Here is an 18,434-nt window from a genome sequence, read left to right as displayed (position 1 = left end):
CTTCCCCCCCCCCCCCCCGGTAAGCACGAAGAACAGAGCCCTTCACGCGAAAAACGCATCGAGGGCTCTCCACAAGCCAGGCAGCACTGTGATCGCGGCATGCTCACTGAAGAGGAGTCGCGATCAGAAGGGGAAATCAGCTGATAGAGGACCCTTGCTGCTGGGAGGAGTGGAGGCAGTGGACTGAACCCTGCACGCTCCTCTAGTAACACCAGGCTGCCAGAGAATGAAATAACTCTGTCCCTGAAGGGAAGGTAAAAGGGCTTGTGGCAAATTTATTTATTTTTTTTTTAAACTGAAAGCAAGCAAAGAAACTTGAGCTAGCAGGGGAGAAACTCTCCCAATGGAAATAGGCAGCTAGGGAGGGGGGAGTAACTGGACCACCAGTTTCACCCCCACTAGGAGCACCGGGAACAGGGGCTTAGGCTATGAAGAACACAAGGGACCAAGCCCCCCTAAGCCCCGCAAGAGTGTGGAGACAGTGTTGTCTCCAAAATACAAAACAGAGCCAATTTCTTTTTTTTTTTTTTTAATTACCAGAAAACAACAACCAAATTCTTGCTTGATCCTCTTAAGGTAAGTACCCCAACTGTAGAAAGGCTACTAGCCAAGATCAGGGAACCGCAGGGTGAGTTGATCCATCTGCTGGAGACAGACAAATACTGAGGGGCTGCAGGGTAGGCTCTGTCCTGATATAGGATACCCTTTTCAGTTTTAGTCTGTCTCCATCTGCTGGACAGGAGGCTCAACCCTCGGTCTGGACTGATCCGGGTACCTACAGAGAAAGCCCCGTTAAAAGCCAGAAAGCTGCTTGGCTGCATAGGGGGAGGAATGATCCGCAGAAAAAGGGAGGTGATTTTGTCCCTGAATAGGTCTTTGGTGAAACCTCACTTGGAATACTGTATCCAATTCTGGAAACCGCACCCTCAAAAGGATATAAATAGGATGGAGTCAGTCCAGATGGTGGCCAATAAAATGGTCATTAGTCTCTGTTCTAAAGCATATGAGGATAGACTTAAAAGATTTACACATGTGTACCCCAGAGGAGAAGGGAGATATGATAGAGACATGCACAGGAGGTGAGCCTTTTCCAATGGAAAGGAAGCTCTAAAATGAGGGGTCATGAGATGAGGTTGAAAGTAGACTCAGAAGTAATCTTAGGAAATATTTTTTTACAGAGAGGGTGGTTGATGAGTGGAACAGCCTCCCAGAGGAAGTGGTAAAGACAAAAACAGTGTCTGAATTCAAGGAAGCATGGGATAAATACAGGGGATCTCTATGAAAGTGATGGTAATTATACTACTATATTAATTGGACAGATGGGCAGACTGGATGGGCCATACAATCTTTTTCTGCCGTCATATTTCTATGTTTCTATGAACGTACTTTCCCTTTACAAATTACTCCCTAAGAGATCACCCCACCCCGCATTTATCCCATGCTTTCATAGTAAAGGGAGGATAGCTGCCAATAAGATACACAAACACGGCACATAAAAGTAGAATATTGTTTTCATAAGGGAGGAAAGCAAGCAATAAGATGAGTGGCTGCAGATCAGGAAGAAGAGTTGACTGAATAGGTTGTCATTCTTTTTGGAAAGTATAACATGACTTGTGTATCTGTTTGCCTGGCTGGCAGATGTATGGTCAGTATTCTCAAGGGCTCTCAAATCCCACAACGACAATAAAAAAGAATCCCTCGGAATCTGTTGCAACGATGACAGCTTTTCACAGGACACAGTTATATTCATCAGCGACGTGAGCATTCGCAGTAAATAATAGTTCTTATTTTAGAGGAAGCAGAACTGAGTCCCTGTTATGAAAGATATTTGACTTTTGCTTGAATCCCTCCCCAAGAAATAGAAAGCGTTGATTTTTTTTTTGATTTTTTTTTTTTTTTGCAGATTATATATTTTGGAAGTAACTTTTGGAGCTAATTACAATTTTTTTGTAGAACATTCCTTTTCAGTGCTCTAAATACCAGACCACACCTCCTCAGTCACTGGATCCAGATGTTGTGAATGTCATCCAAAGACCGAGACAAAGTTCTTTGAAGGCACAGGCTGTAACGAGACGTGCTGAGCAGCAGAAGTTGTTATTATGCCTGCTGGAGGAAGAGGAAATTGTACGTTTTCCTGACGAAGCGATCGGGTCTATGTCAGAGGCTTAATCATCGTCAGAGGGACAATAAATCAGAGACCCAGAGCTGAAACTGCCCGACAGCACAGCAAAGGGACCTTTCAACTCACACGTTCCCAGGCAGGCACAGCAAAGAGGTGAGTACCAAGTTTTCATCTATAGTTTGTTCCATAAATAATACCTCCAACATCCCAAATTACAAAATATCATTTTTGTCAGCTCAGCTTCTGAGCAGAGGGCATTGGGGGCAATAAGCAAGAAGGAGTTACTGAAAGTAAAGCCTGTTGGGCAGCTCTCTAGTTAGTAACACAAGGGGCATGTCATTGCTTTCACATTTATCAGAGAACTGACGTTCATTCATGTGGGATTTATGCTGGAACTCTTTTTTTCAATGGCCATCTGTGTTGCTTTTCTTAAACTCTATATTCATTTAGAGGGAGGGTAGGGAGGGGGGGGGGAAGGTTTAAAAGCAAAAATATTGGTCCAGTGACATTGATTTTGCCTTTAACTCTTCTATTACTGGAAAAAGTAACTACTAGAATGCCCTGAATTAAATGAATTATGTTGATATGTTCCACTGAGAGTAGTTAAAATGTCTGGTGACAAAAAAGGGAAAATGACTCTATTAGTGGAAAAAAAAACAGTCTTAAAATGTGATGCAAAGCTACAGTAGGCAGCTGAGGGCACCAGACTGTGCTATAGCAGATAGTAAATGCTTGCTATTAGACCACATACATCTGATTTAATGCAGCACCCACCAACAGCCAGCATTGGTCCTCTAATGGTGCAAACCAAAGAAGTGCACCCATAGACCCAGGTTCCTTCCCAACCACCCACCCACCTTCTAACTTGTCCAACTGATGGTCTATCATCCTCTTGCATCTTTATTTATTTAGTGACTGTCCCTCATATTTACATGTTTATATTTTCAAAAAGGTTTCTTCCGTTCTGTTAGTGCAAAACTCTTTTGAAAATAGAATCTGAGGTATGGAGAGCTGAAGAACGGAAACACAATTAAATAGCTATGACCACAGCAATAGCCCATTTTTGTCCTAGTATTCTGTGCCAGATTGAGGTATTTACTACTACCACAGGCACTGTGGGTGCCTATCCCCTATGCACAGAATAGGATTAAGGAGTAGTTTTCCATAGCTCTGCTCTGACTACCCTTCTCCCCTCTTGTTCCCTGCATGCTGCTTGGGTGGGGAGGAGAGGGGCTGGAGCAGGACACAAAGGACTGTTCTCCGCTGATTGAGATTCAGTAGGACTGGGAGCAGTGACAGGGCCAGGCATAGGCACATGCCTAAGGCACCAAATTCTGTAGGCACCCAATAACGTGGGCGCTCCCCTGTCCTTCCCTGATTTCTGGAGAAAGAACCCCCCCGTCTATGGGCGCCATACTCTTAAATCTAGCCCTAAATGGGAAGTAGTACATTTTCAACTGGCCTGCTGCTCCTAGATTTTTACCACTTTTAGCACATCCTGGCCTGACAGTATGGAAGTCCTGACATTTTATGTTTTATGCACATATATATTCCCCTTTTCATTGCTTACAAGCCAGAAAAATTAGTTGAAAAAAAGAGAAACATATACGTTTGTGCAGCTCCTGAAAACCATTGTATTTGTTTAGAGCCCTCTGGCATAATGCCAGGCCATCTGCTCCTCTGTAAACCAATGGCTAGATTTTAAGATCAGCCAAAAAAAAAAAAGTGTGTGTGTTGGGGGGCGGGAGGCTAGAGGAAGGAAAGGGAATGAGAGGACAAGAGAAGAACCTCTGCAAACTTATTGTCTTAGGAAGTTACAAAATGGTGCATTTTATTGTAGTTTTTGGAAGTGGAAAAAAAAATTGCCTAGAAAATGTTCTACCCAAAGCGTGGCCGGACTTTGGCTCAATCCTTTAACTTAGCCCTCACAAGCCAAGGTCCCACAGCTGTCTTTGCACAGGTGTCTACTTGCAAACATATATCTGTTTAATTATTTCCCTTTCAGAAACTATAGGACATTAAAGCCTTGGGCAGAACATGCTATTGCAAACGGTGCACGCAAACTGAAAAGCAGGCTTTTATCACAATTATTTTGCCCTGTCTGGCCGATCTTAAAATCTGATCCGAAAAGTTTAATTTCCCCATGCACCACACAAAAATAAAGAAGAAAGAATATTGAACAGAGTGAGATATAATTTTACAGTACTCTGAGATAGGAAAAAAGAAAGAACATTGAAGAACCCTCAATGGAATCTCTTATATAGAATTTTTCTAGCAGCTAAGAATATAAGATTTGCCAACTTGGGTCAGACGAAAGGTTCATCCAGGAAGCCCAGCATGCATGCTGTCTCCAGAAATGACTAGCAGCAGGTGCTTAGAGGAAATGCTCCAGTCGCACGGTGGGGATTTCTCGCCTATCAACCTAATGCAGGACTCCAAGTGCCAGTTATAGGACTAGGGTTATTCCAATGGATTCGATTGTGCATGGGATTTGCTGCTCCTTTCTTTGTCAAAGTGACAGGCTGAAAATAGGAGAAGTACCATGTGAGCCTGACAAAATTACAATGAATTAAAACCTTTATAGAGCTAATGAATGTTTACTGCTGCAGCTTCTGGAGCTAGGCAGGTCTCTTCCTCAGGTGATGTACCACAGTTAGAGCAAATAAGAAGCTAGTGTTCAGAAGTGTTCAATTAAACTAATGAATGAGGGCAGAGCTTTCATGCAGCAGTGCAAGTAAATATTAATCTCACAAAGTGAAAATAAACCAAACCCAACAAACAGAATCCTCCCTGTGCATTCCAATCTTTTATTTTATCCCTGAGAAGATGCTACTGATTTAAGTATCTCCTCCAAAGGAGCTCAGCCCATTATTTTGAATGTAATAAATCAGAACCCCCATGCCAACATTACATAGAGAATTCTTCAATGGGAACTCAACCAAGCTTTAAAGTATGAAGTGTTTCTTGACTGCATTTCTTCTTCTTTTGATCTTCTAAGGTCCCTTTTTTGTAACCTATTATATTTTATTTCAAATGGTTTTTACATTTCTCTGTATTAAAAAGTGTGCATTTGTTTTGAATTCTCCATTTTCCTCTCATTAAAAGGTAGATTTTAAAATGAGTGCACGCGGTTCCCGGCATGCACACATGGACACGATCATTTTATAACGTGCGCGCATCGGCACACACATGTCATAAAATGTGATATCCATGCGCACATGTGCGCTGGATTTTCACGTCCATGGGCGCATGCGGGGGGCATAGAATTTTAGAAAAATACACACAGCGATGCAATCAGGCCTAGACCAGTTCCCTAACCCTATCCTTCCTCCCTCTTACTCTAACCTCCCCAACCCCTAAACCTACTCTAACCTTCCCTAAATTGTTTGTTTTTCTACTTACTGCTCTTCCGGAGCAGAAGTAAACTCTGCGCACCAGCCGGCTGCCAGTGCGCACTTCCCCAGGACAGCGTCTAATGGCGCTGTCCCGACCCACCCCGCCTGGCCTGCCCCTTTCAGACAGGTTGGCACTTCGGCACATATCGGGGGATATGCATGTGCCAGGCCCATTCTAAATTGCGTGTAGTGCAGGCAAGCCCCAGCCAGGCGCCTTAACCCCCACAATTTACGCATGCAGCCTTTTAAAAATCCGGTCTTCCCACCTTCCCTCCCCAGAACTGGTGCACTGCTTTGATCAGGAGATGAATTTGAGTCCTTTGCTGTAGCCTTGGCCACTCCTAATACCTGCTTTTATGACCATGCTCTCCATTTTTCTTTTTAAGAAACCCTTATTGCTTGAGTCCATCACTCACAAGTCCATACTGTATTTCTGCTTTACAAGACTCAGTGTGATGTCTGTACAGGGTTATGGTGAGGCTCAACACAGCAACACCTCTAGTTTACTTTGTTTCATGATGGTAGGAGCAGCAGAGTCTCAGGAACATCTGTATATTTTAAACACTGATATCCCCATGCAGTGGGCAGGGATATGAAGATGTTACCTTATGCAGAACTTCTGCTGTGTGCCCCAGTCATTCTGCCTGTCGTATCTTTCCTTTCTTAGATGTGGGCAGTGTGCTGCTCTAGCAGCATGGGGAAGGACGCACCCAAGAAATTAGGCAGATTCCCTTGTTTTCCTCTCCTCCTCCTCTACTCTTTGTGCCTGTTCTGATTTGTTTCCTAAAACCAGATAAACATTTAATCCAGATGATAGCTGAAATATAGGAAGTCTCAGGTCTACCTTTGCATCAAAAGCATTCTTCTTCTGCTCTCTGGAGACTTTTAAGAGTCAAGGGATCTGCTCTTGGTAGTAATTACTTCCAAGCAAAGTGGAGTGTGATCTCCCCGGTCAGTGATATGCTCACAGCTTCTTATCATGGGGGGGCCTGCCAACTCTGCTGCACTCACAGCAGGGGCCTTTGTTTTCATAAAATAACTGAACATGGGGCTCATAAGATCCCCCCATGATCCCACTGTAGCGCATTGCTGCTCCAGGTTCTGTGAAACCCTCCAATGTATTTATTCATATTTACAGCACTTCGTTCAGTGCTCTGTAGGTAGGATCCTTCGTTTTCAGTTGAAAGCGATTTTCACCCTAATTTTAGGCTGATTAAAGAGGAGCTCCAGAGCTGCAGATGCAGTTTAAGGCCTTCAGCAACTGCCGAAAGCCAGTGTGGGCCACAGCACCTGCAACGTTTCAAGTCCCCCCCCCCCCCCCCGGGGAAAGTGCTCGCCCTCCAGTGCTGCTGAAGTGGAATTTCACATTTTCAAGTCCTTCTCCCCCTCCCCCAGGCAGCCAGAGAGCCTACTGCTTGGTGCTGCCAATGCAGCATTTGAAAGAGGGCTATGCCCACCAGAAGCACTTCCCAGTAGACCCCCTGTCCCCGCACAAAAGCAGAAGTGCAGCACTGCAGAGTGCGGGACCCTCAGTAAGCTGCTGCCGAAGGGGAGAGGAGATATCTAGAGCCACCACTTGTAAGGATGAAGACTGTTGCAATGGGAGGGGGTGGGGGAAGAGAGATTCTTGAGTGTGTAGGGAGAAAAAGTTGCCTGCTAGGCAAGGGATGGGGTATAGATAGGGATGCTGCTGAGTGAGTGAATGGGAGAATCTGCTTAATATTACTTTCTTGTCCTGGCTTCTGTCCACCAACATAAAGTCCGATATTTATCCAGAAAAAGTCACATTTTTCCACTGATTTTCTCCTGTTTTTGCTCGTCATAATAAACCCTCATAAATTCCTGGAAAAAAATTTAAAAACCAAAAATGAAGGACACTATTTATGGGCCATAGATAGGGACCGTCGTTTTCATTTTTTATTTTATTTTTTCTAGGAATTTCAATGTTATATAAAAACATCAGTGGAAAAATGATTTTGTTATAACACACAGGAGAATAATCAGTGGAAAAGTCATGTTACCTCAGATTTTTTTTTTTGTTATAACCTTGACATTCCCAGGAAAAATAAAATAACTGAAAACTAAAATCCATAGCCATAGATTATGGCCAACATGGCCCTGCAGATTTTTTTTTTTACTGGAGCCCTAGCCTTCTGTGATATTCCTGAAGATTATACGGTAGTAGCAAAGATTAAGTGCTCATATGTAATTTAACAGAAATTCATTTTAACAGACGTATGCGTTCCAGACTGGAACCTCCCTTCAGAAGGTATATGTTTGGGTGTGTCACCTTTTCAATTACCTTATACATGTATTTGATTGGAACTGCTTGCCTTTGAGGATTTTATGGTTTGACTACCAGCCTCCTAAAGGATATAAAAGAAATAAATCCAGCCATGGCTTGTTCTGCAGCTTGTGCTGAGTATATGGACAGTGCTGTAATGAGGCTGCGAAGTCCTCAGAAGTAGTTATTGGGGCTCGGTGCTTTTTCAGTCTTCTGCTGCTAGGAGAGAGAATTTCAAAAGCTGTTACAGAAGAGGAGGATGCACTACTGTTGTCTCTCAAGCAGCCATCTACACCTTTGTCCAGATTAAAGCCCAAATCAGAAGCCTGTGGCTGGATGGAATCTAAACTTTTACTGATGGATTGCTGCGGCCTTCAAACTCAGGTGCTTTCAAAAGGCCATTAGATTCAAGCTACATTGGTCTCTCAGATCACTTCTGCTGGTAGGAAGTCATTTCCACCTACTCTGTGAAAGTAGCAGGGGAGGCCGGAGGAGAACAGTAGAATAGAAGAAGTGAAGTCTAAAAATAGTGCTAGCTGTCAGACAGATTAAAGGCATTTTGGGCTATAAATGTCCTGGATTTTGGAGAGAAACCTGAACTGTTTTGTAAAGACACTGCTGCATGTGTGATCTCTCAGTCCCAAACTTCTGGACCTTGTGCTTGACTCACTTTATAGAGCTACTCCAAGGTAAACCTCTCTTTATGCTATTTTTCTCACAACTAGACTATGGCAGTAGTGTTTACCTATTGATTTTAATACTGCCCTGAATCATTTTGGGGGGTAAAAATAAAAGCTATTTACTTATGAGAGTAAACTTAATAATCAGTTCTAGTCATGTCTTATTAAGAACTGTTCACTCCTGAATTATTCCTGAATTTGGCTTCAGAAAACTGGCGTGCTAACCAAACCTTATTACAATTAGATTTGGCTGGAAGTGCAGTTAGAGTATATATAACCTACTGGAAATGAGGAAGGGCTCAGACCCTGGTCTAATTATTTCCCGTGGTGGCTGAGTTTTGATTGCTTTGGGTCCTCTGTACAACCCTGCATGGGTTTTACCAAAAGGGACCTCCCCCCTCACATCCAGGACTCTCGATCCCCCACCTACAGTTTCACGAAATCTCCTCGGGAATGAAATAAAAAGAAGAATGTAAAAAAGGGAATTGTCTAGTAGATGTTGAACTTCTAGCTGAGTATATATTTCGGCTAATACTGCTGCCAGAAAACTTTCTGCTGCCCCTTTTTCTTGTTTACTTACCTTCATCCCTTTCCTTCTTACTCCCCTCCCACTGAAAAGCAAACAAAAAGGAAACCGCAGTGGCTGTTGGAAGCTCCCTTGACTTGCTTGGCCTCTAAAGCAGCGGTTCTCAGCCCAGACCTTGGGGCACATTTGCGTGCGCTGTCTCCAAACCTATTTTATGCATAATCACTGTGGCTATTTTCTGAAACCCAGACTAAACGGGTGCGCCCTGAAGATCACTGCTCTAAAGAGCAAAGGCTCTGTTCCAATCAGCTAACGTCTGGCTTGTAGAAGCAGATGTGGTTTTGGCTGCATCCACATGAACAAAAACAAACCAAAAAATAAAATTAGATTCAAGAAAAATGTGCAAGGTCTAGCAAAGCATGACTTTTTATATAGCAAAAAAAATAACATTCTGTAATTAAAGGCCAGTAACCGGCCATCCTATCCTAGGCTACACTTCTCTCCCAAACTTGAATGGAAGGTGAGAAATAGACACGGCCTCTGGACTGAAGACTAGCCAACTCCAGTATGCAAATGCTGTGACCAGGCCTGGTTTTCAGGAGATCCACAGTGACTATGTATAACATAAACTTGTAAACAATGGAGCCGGCGCACTGAAATATCTCACGTGGAATCCGCTGTCCAGTTTAGGGGCCAGAAGGGCAGGGGCATATAAGGGTCCTGGGGCCATTTCCTTTAACTTTCTACCACTCCGACACAGTCCAAGGACCCTGGGCCAAGGCTCTTTCCAATTGGGAGGCAGGACTAAATCCTCCAAGGCCCAAGATGGCTGGGGTGACTCTTTAGTTGTTGCCTGGCGGGGAGTGGGATTAACCAATTCTTGCTCAAACTTAGAGGATGTGATTGCCAACAAGTATGCTGGAGGCTCAGAGTGAGTGTCCAAAAATAAAATTTTACTGTTAGATTCTTAAATAGAAATTTGTCCCTGTTCGTATCTCTTCTTAATACAAAGTAGAATTTAGAGTTGCACAATTGTATCTGTGTAAGTGTCTCTCAAGTACTGGGCAGGGAAACTCTCACCCTCCATGGTTTGGCTAAGTAAGGTTCTCAGTTGGGCAGGGTATCCTTAGTTGGGTCAGAAAACCCCTTCCAACAATACTAATGACAAAAAGGATTACAGTCTTTGCACTGTCTCCACAAGCATCGCTTTCACAGGATGAAGACTCTGGTTGCGTGTCCTCAGAATAGAATTATAGGTCTTACTCACAAGTCTCCTCATTGGTTGTCTCAATAGGATTTTTCTTAGGAAAAGTCCAGTAGCAGGGACCACAGCAGCTCTCTACAGATATTCCCTCTTCAGGCAGGAAGGGAGGTCAAAAATTTCCTCCTGGGAACTCGGGGAAAAAATCTTCACGAAAATGTAGAAACTCTGGAATCCTCCTGCAACAGATCCCCTCTGATTCTGCCCCCTCTATGAAGACTGAAGTGTCGTGGAGTCTTCTCTACCCCCTGATTTAACCTAACTGGAAGATACTTTGAAATCCTCCAGCCAGGGGTACCAGGGCTCTCACAAGGAGTCCTCAAAAATAGAGGACTAGCACTGAAAAAGGCACTGGTCCCCATCTCAATAGGGTATTGGCCCAGTCTGTGAAATTCAGTACCCAAGCAAGGGGAACAATTCAAGAAAAACACTCCTATTCTTGCAATCGACCTAACCAAATTGCCACTGTGAAATGCTGCAGGCTGCTTTTATATACAGCAGGAGGAGCTATTCCAAATGGTGCATCCCTCCCTCCAGTTCTTTTTCTTTCCTAGCTGAAAGAGTTCAAGACTAGGGCTGTATTGTGATGATCCCAAAGGGTCATCGCACATGCATGCTCATTATGCATCTCCTGAAAAGCAGACCTGTTTGCGGCACTCCAGGACCAGAGTAGCCGACTGCTACTGAAAATCCTGTGCTCGCTGGGTCCATCTCACCTTCTGATTATTGCCTAGCAAATGAAGCTATGTGTCTAATTGTAATTTTCTAAAAAAAAACAACCCCCCTCCCCCCGAAAAAAACAGTATCGCCATGTGCAATAAGATAAAGGAAACAAGTTCTAAAAGGTCCCAGGTCAGTTACCTGGTAGAAAATCGCCATTTTTTTCCTTCCGTCTCAATTGGAACCAGTGCTGGAATTCTGGTGTCATGTACCTTCATTCCCAATTACTCAGGGAGTTTTCCTTCCCTGTTTTTAATAGACCCACCTTCCCACTGTTCCTAGTGCAATCACTGCAGCAACAGTCTTGAGGCCAGTAACTAAGCAGCATGGTCTCTAAATCTAGCCACCAGATGCCATCCTTAATAGTGACTATCACCGCCCTCCCCCGGGACTGTGAATGCTGCCTCTGAGGCATCCGCAGTCCCAGTCAACTTAGGGTATGACAGGCTCAGTCCAGGAATTCAACTGAGGACCCTCTGCACTGTCACTGAGCCACTGTGCTGGCCCACTAATGTAGGCTTTCCTTACTGTCAACTGTATCATGCATTACTTTTATTTGCTAGTATTGTTGCTTTAAAGACTTCAAAGAAACATAACCTCTCTCTCACCTTAAGTTAAAGCTTTGAAGGCATTAACTTGTACAAGACTCTGCTGCTTCCTGCAGGTTTAAACTACTCTCCAAGAAATGCTGACAGGTATTTCCGGAATGAACAACAAACTACAAAGACCACCCAAACCACAAAAATAGCAAAAGTACAAAAGGGTAGTGTATAGTGTTAGGTAGTAATAATAGTAGTAGCAGAGGGACCTGGCTTTGATTCCCAGTTGAAGTTTTCTGCTTCTTGATCTGGCTAGGGCTGGGGATGCTGAGGAGGTAGTGTCCAGTCAAAATGCACAGGCAGCACCTAGTGACCACCCTATTTGGTGCCGGTGAATGCAGAGTTCCATTAGGCACTCTGGTGTGTGACCTTCAGCCAAGGACTATCACTGTCATGAGTGAGCTAGGTAAATTGGGAGGAGATGTACAACAAAGGAAAAATCATCCTTGATAGATGCCAAATCTCAGCTCCACCTTCGAATGAACTGGAAGCCCAAAAGAATAAAGGAAAAGTACTTGTCGCCTTTCCACCACCAGCACCAAAAAAAGCAGTGGGACTTAACTCCGCATAAAATAAAGCATTAAGTAGCACCAACCAAAGAACTAAAAAAGGGGGCTATCGTATCAGATCAGAAGCGGGTATCTTAACATGATCTATGTCTTCTTTAAAAATCCCATCCCCTCCAAAACATATAAAACAGGGGTGAGCAAACTCAGGGTGGGGGACACACTGTCTGCTCAACTCAAGGAAGAAAAATTTGGCTGCACTGTCACATTTCAGTGTCACGGAGGCACTGCAAGCTCAAGAGGGAGGGAGCTGCCAGAACGTAGTGATATCATTGCAAAGCATGCCATGGCTTAGCCATGTGCCCGTAGGCTAGGGAAAGGAGCTACTTCTGCTGTGGTGGGCCCAGAGGGGAGCCACTTCTCTGCTACAAAACTGAACTGGGAGCAACCACTGCTTTTTTCAAAACACAGAAAGACCTGCCACCCCTAGGCCTGCTTACAGAAGCATTTGCTCTTGTGTGGATGCCTATACAAGATGAGTTCATTAATGCATTCATTAGAGCATTCTATTCTTTTTTTTATGACATTCTTTGTTGTAAAATCGCCTGAAGAAGCCCCCATTAGGCAAAACAAAATGTTGGTTGTTGTCTGGATATAGATCCACTTTTCTTCATTCCCCCTGCCATTGAAGCAGAGAGCTATGCTGGATATGCTTAAAGTATCTGTCTTTCTCCCCTGCCGTTGAAGCAGAGAGTTATGCTGGGTATGCGTAAAGTATCGGTCTTTCTCCCTTGCCATTGAAGCAGAGAGCTATGCTTGCTTATTGCGGCGGTTACTACCCCTAACTAAGCTAGATATTCATTTAGATGCAGTTCCAACACTGTTCTCTACATTAATGGTGGGGGTGGAAGGGAAATAGAACCAAAAGTTTACTAAGAGCCAAGACTAACAGTGCAAAGCTTACTGGGCAGACTGGATGGGCTGTTGGGTCTTCTTCTGCCGTCATTTCTATGTTTCTATGTTGATGGATGAGACCTGTTGGCAATATAAGAGGAATACCAAATCGTGAACAAATATTTTTTGGAATCAGTCCTACAGGGTTGTTTTATGATTAATTTTGTACATTTTTATGGGATGTGTGGATTTGTAGGGTTAAGTGAATGGGTTGCTTTTTAAGAGGTGCGGTAAGTATCTTGTGGTTTAAAATACTGTACATTGCATCTAATATACATTTTGTGGTTTGGATATTAATATGATTTAGTTAACTGCTATAGAAAGAAACAAGGTTTATTATATAGCAGTTGATTTTATTTGGAATCCTTAGTGCAAATTAACTATATATATATATAAAGCTATAGAGTGAAGGAACACGTACTGGGTTCAACCACTTTTATTTTATAGATAGTACCTCTAGGGTTGGCCCTTATATATTAAGGTTTGTTAGTGCCATCAATTGTTGTTTTCTCTCTCTCTCTCACAAGAGAGATACAAAGAAATCAGGTGATATGTAATTGAATAAGGTGCTCAACCATCAGACCAAAATACACCCCAAAGGAATAGGGGAAAAAGCACTTGTGTAAATAAACGTGTAAGCGGCTGACGGGTAAGGCTGGCAATCACACATCGCCGTTATTCTTGTGCAAATAGTCACCTCTCTCTTTTTTTAACCCTGCTCACATTCATATGGACATAGCTTAAACTTTATTTTGTTTTTCTAGGAAGTGTTTAAACCTTTTTTGGTTGTGATCCTCGATGCACAGTCGCCAGACAGAAGGGCGATCCCGCGCTCATTAATTCAAGTGTTTCCTATCAACGTGGAAATTCTCATATGTATGAGCAACATAGAATTCCAGGTAATCAAAGGGTGCTTTTGCAATGCCTCCACCGTTTTCATTTTTCCTTCCTTATCACTCGCATTTCGGATCAGGGCTTTTAGTATTTTTTATTTTACAGACGTTGATGGTAGCCATCCTGCAATTCTCCTTTAAGTGCAGTAATCGACCTATGGCTAGTGACAATATATTGATCACTTCCTGTGCTTCTTCTGTTTCTAAAGGGCACTGAGCTAAGTAAGTTCTGACTGTTTACACAGTTTTTCAGCATAGGGGCTCAGTGGGGTCTTTAGTTGGTATTTTGTTCATTGAGTATGCTGTACATTGTATTTTTGTTATTTCCCTATGTTTGGTCTGTTACACCCTTACAGTTAAGTTCTCCCCCCCCCTTTTTTTTTTTCTTTCCCTCCCTTGTTCTCTCATTCTGTTCTTCTCTTCTGTTGTTTTTTTTCCCTGTTTGTGTACTATTGGGTTTATATTTTCTTTGCAAATAAAATAAACATTATTGTACATGATACAACAATATTTATTTGCATAGAAAATGTTTAAAAAAAAAAATCAGTGTACACGCAAATGATGGAGTGGTCCTGGCAGTCCGTTTAGAAGGGCACGCCGACAGGCTTGCTGATGCGTGATCATAAGATTTATTAAACATGGAATGTAAAATCATATATGAACTCATACTGATAAAAAATTTAAAAAAAGTTTGAGTTATAAGCAGATAAGATTACTTCTTTTTGGAGTTTCCTTTTTTTGGGGTCTATGTTTGGTGGAGATTCCTAGCTCTTTGATTTATTCCGATATATATATATATATATATATATATATATATATATATATATATATATATATATTTGAGCTAACCATATTGTAACAATATTCTAATGCTACATGATTTTACTATGAGTAGGCATTTATAACACATTGTTATTGTCTTTCAAAAAATAAACAATTGCAATGTCTATATATACATTTTTTTAGTTAACCATACTGTAATGACATTATAATGCTTCATAATCTTGGAACGTGAGTAATTATCACATATTAAATTAGTGTTTGAGTATTATTTTATTTATTTATTTATTTATTTATTGATTAACTTTTTTATACCGCCATTCGTGGGTACATCATGGCGGTTTACAATATAACTGTTAAAGGTAGAAAATACAAAAAAACAGGGTGGGTGAGGTGGAGCAGGAGAGAAGCATAGGCAAAAGCAGCAGCAGGAAGAAAGGCAGGGAAGAAAGAAACTGATAGGAAAGCAGCAACTGGGGGCGAGAGGTGTAGAAGGTGGACCATAAAAACGGCCCAGGTAAAAACAATATTATGTACATGGTATACAAAAAATAATATTTACATGATTGAGCAAGACGGATACACATAGTGAGAGGTTATTGGCAATACATGAATGGAGGGAAATTGCTATACATGAAAGGTTAATGGCTATACTTAGTTATTGACTATACAAGGTTAAGGGCTATACATGAAAGGAGGGAATGGAGAGACGAAATAAAGATGACAGCAGGTGAACAACGGAGTACCAATACAGGAGTAGTATACAGACAGGGATATACCATATCTGATTGACAGACGTATGCATACACACAGGGACATGTGTGTGGTTGTTTGTGTTATATCTAGCAGTACTAAGGTGTTCTTTTATTTTATTCATTTTGTATAACATTAATAAAGATTTATTTTTAAATTGTTACCATATTTATTTACCTAAGTGCTCTTTTCCCATTCCTTTGGAGTGTATTTTGGCCATATATACATGTTATACAGTTACCTATCTTGGGAGGGCCCCCAACAGTTGCATGAATGGAAGGGAGCTACGACTGAAAATGTTTGCTCACCTCTGATATAAGTAACCCCAACATGCCCTGTCTTTTGCTACATAATATCTGTCTGTTGGGTTTTTTTTCATTCAGAAATGTGCTTTAATAAAGCACAATAGATTCGTGAAGCCCTTGAAACAAAAATGTTTGCCCAAGCCTCATTGATCACCATGACTTCCAGAGTTCTGAGAGCTCTTTCAGCCTCCATCCCATGAAAGAAGCACAAACTCCATATGAGAGTGACGGACCCAACAGCTGTGGGTCTTTGTTTCCTAAAGCTGCACTAAGAGTTCCATTTCTAATCAGATGGCTCAACCTCTGGGACAGTAAGCATTGGTAAACCTGTTTGAGGTTGTGGTGAAAGCCATCAGTGATGCTACCAAGAGTGTTCTGCACTATTTTGGCTGTAAAAATAAGAGAAAAATATATAACAATAATAAAAACAGTCTGCAACTCCACCATGGCTCTCTGCTTCAATGGCAGGAAGAAAAGGGGAATTGGATTTGAACAGCGACCAACGAGGGCTTCGACTTTTACAGTCTGGGGAAACAAGCATGGAGTAACTTGCTACCCTTAACCAATAAGCCGGATACTTTGATGCAATTCCAACATTGCGCTTTGCTTCAACAGAAAGGGGTAACGGGGAAAACAGACCAGTGAATCTGTTCTCCATCGCTGGCCTGCAGCTTCATTGGGGGAACTCCTCACAGAAAGCATTAAGAGTTGTTTTTACATGCAGGGAACTTACTTCATAAACCTGTAAAGAACTGGTGCAGTCCTATTTAAAATAATCCGGAGGACTGTTTGTTGTTTTTTTTTGTAAACAGGAAGCTCACGTCACAAGATTGTAATTAATGGCAATTGTGCCAAGGGTTCACTGATAATTTCTTCCAGTTTGCACTCTCGTTTTTGTTTGGCATTTATACATAATGTTGAAATACCAAAGATCACCAGAATCACAATGGAAATTGTTCTTGTTTTTTCTGTACTCTGTAATTTTATTTTCATAGAAACATAGAAATGGCGGCAGAAAAGGACCAAATGTTCTATCCAGTCTACCCAGCAAGCTTATGGTAGTATCTGCTGCGCTGTGCAGATTACCCCCATGCTTATCAGTTTCCCAGACTGTAAACGTCGAAGCTCTCTTTGGTTGCTATTTGAATCCAATTCCCCGTTACCCCGTTCTGTTGAAGCAGAGCACAATGTTGGAATTGCATCAAAGTATCTGGCTTATTGGTTAAGGGTAGTAACTGCCGCATCAGCAAGTTACTCCATGCTTGTTTCCCCAGACTCGTTGGTCGCTGGGCAGATCCAATTCCCCTTTTCTCCCTGCCACTGAAGCAGAGAGCCATGGTGGAGTTGCAGACTGTTTTTATTATTGTTATATATTTTTCTCTTATTTTTACAGCCAAAACAGTGCAAATGGAAATGGCCTGTTATAAGATTTCCCATCAGATATGCTGGCAAACTTACAATACATGGCCTTTATGCACATAAGTTAACCCACAGTGAGCAGAGACATTACCGGGGACAAGGCTGGGTTGAGTTTGCACGTATGTGCATACTTTTGCATTTTGAAAAGAATCGGGGTAATTTTCAAAAGAAAATGTAAATGGAACATACTATCACAGCAATTTTCGAAAGCCCATTTACTCGCATTAAGTGCACTTAATGTCTGTAAAATCTATCGCCAATTCAAAAGCATAAATTGTAGTAATTTTCAAAGCCTTTGAAAATTGATATATCTTAGGTACATACTTGATTTAACATTTATGTGGGTTGTTATAAAATTACCCCGCTTTAAATTTTACATTTCTGCAAATTGTCATGCCAAAGAATCAGAAATATTGCCATATATACCCTGGTAATTTTGATTGAAAACTAGTGGATCAGCTGTTCATGCACTAGTGCAGCCTAAAGGAGCCTTCTTTTAGAAAGAATGTAGTGCAATATTTGTAAACAGCATTTGTCTCCCACATCTGGAACTCACCGTAATCTTTAAAGAGGTGTCTTTAAAGCGTTTTTTTATGGGGGGAGGGGGGAGAATTTTCAGTTAGTCCACATCATTGCAAATAACGCTGGTGCTGTTAACCTTCATACTTCACGCTCATTTTTCCCTTTAGAAATTATGAGCTACAAAGTACACATGTTAAAAGCCCACTTCTACTTATGGGGGTGAAATAGTGCACATACAACTGAAAATCACCTGTACACGTGCTATTTTACTCCCCACCCGCCACCCCCAATCTAAATATGCCCACAGGAATGCTATGACAGCTGTGCATACTTCTTGCTACGTTTGAGGGGGCAATTTTCAGTCAGGTCATTTTACCTAGGTAAATGCCTTTTGAAAACTGCCCTCTGTGAGACAGGTATTACCTATTAAAGCATCGGCTGTGTCAGGCTTGTTTCTGTTTTGGTTCTATAAGATAAAATAGAAAACTGGGCAGGGGCATATGGTTGTGCTGCTGCTTTCACATGAAAGCTCCTTTTAGCCTTGTTTGATCAGTGTCATTTAATGTCTTGCTCTTATTTTTCAGGGAGTTAATTACAGGTAATTTTGGAAAACATAACAGGAACAGTCAACTCGGTGAGTCCTGCGTTTATCTAAATCTGGGCTTATTTACCCTTCTTAATGTGAAATGAATAAACTTTTCATGAAATTAAATGA

General features: G+C 41.9%; 1 protein-coding gene across 3 annotated transcripts in view; it reads left to right on the top strand.

Moving 5' to 3' along the window:
• The first annotated feature begins 2,023 nt into the window (after positions 1 to 2,023).
• The window catches only part of GPR1 (G protein-coupled receptor 1), a 29,527-nt gene continuing 13,116 nt past the window's right edge, over positions 2,024 to 18,434 (top strand). Inside the window, exons 1-3 of one of the 3 annotated variants that reach the window (XM_029606334.1) lie at positions 2,024 to 2,275; positions 13,812 to 13,946; positions 18,304 to 18,353. The gene's annotated coding sequence lies outside the window, so the exon portion shown is untranslated. Of the gene's footprint in view, positions 2,276 to 7,948; positions 8,491 to 13,811; positions 13,947 to 18,303; positions 18,354 to 18,434 lie in introns of those variants that run through there. The other 2 variants (XM_029606336.1, XM_029606335.1) reach the window with 2 other exon arrangements.

Source organism: Rhinatrema bivittatum, chromosome 6 (genome assembly GCF_901001135.1).
Source record: "Rhinatrema bivittatum chromosome 6, aRhiBiv1.1, whole genome shotgun sequence".
Classification (NCBI taxonomy): Eukaryota; Metazoa; Chordata; class Amphibia; order Gymnophiona; family Rhinatrematidae; genus Rhinatrema; species Rhinatrema bivittatum.
The sequence above is the reverse complement of the archived record's forward strand: the minus strand, read 5'-3'. Positions and strand labels throughout refer to the sequence as shown.